This window comes from Pygocentrus nattereri, chromosome 9 (assembly GCF_015220715.1).
Source record: "Pygocentrus nattereri isolate fPygNat1 chromosome 9, fPygNat1.pri, whole genome shotgun sequence".
In the NCBI taxonomy this organism is placed as follows: domain Eukaryota; kingdom Metazoa; phylum Chordata; class Actinopteri; order Characiformes; family Serrasalmidae; genus Pygocentrus; species Pygocentrus nattereri.
The window spans coordinates 1,461,555-1,461,984 of record NC_051219.1 but is presented as its reverse complement, the minus strand read 5'-3'; positions in this window follow the sequence as shown (position 1 = coordinate 1,461,984).

Here is a 430-nt window from a genome sequence, read left to right as displayed (position 1 = left end):
TCAACTACTCTCCTGTCCACTTTATCAGAAACTCAACTACTCTCCTGACCACTTAATCACAAACTCAACTACTCTCCTGACCACTTTATCAGAAACTCAGCTACTCTCCTGTCCACTTTATCAGAAACACCACTACTCTCCTGTCCACTTAATCACAAAGTCAACTACTCTCCTGACCACTTTATCAGAAACTCAACTACTCTCCTGTCCACTTTATCAGAAACTCAACTACCCTCCTGACCACTTTATCAGAAACTCAACTACTCTCCTGACCACTTAATCACAAACTCAACTACTCTCCTGTCCACTTTATCAGAAACTCAACTACCCTCCTGAACACTTTATCAGAAACTCCACTACCCTCCTGACCACTTTATCAGAAACTCAACTACCCTCCTGACCACTTAATCACAAACTAAACTACTCTCCT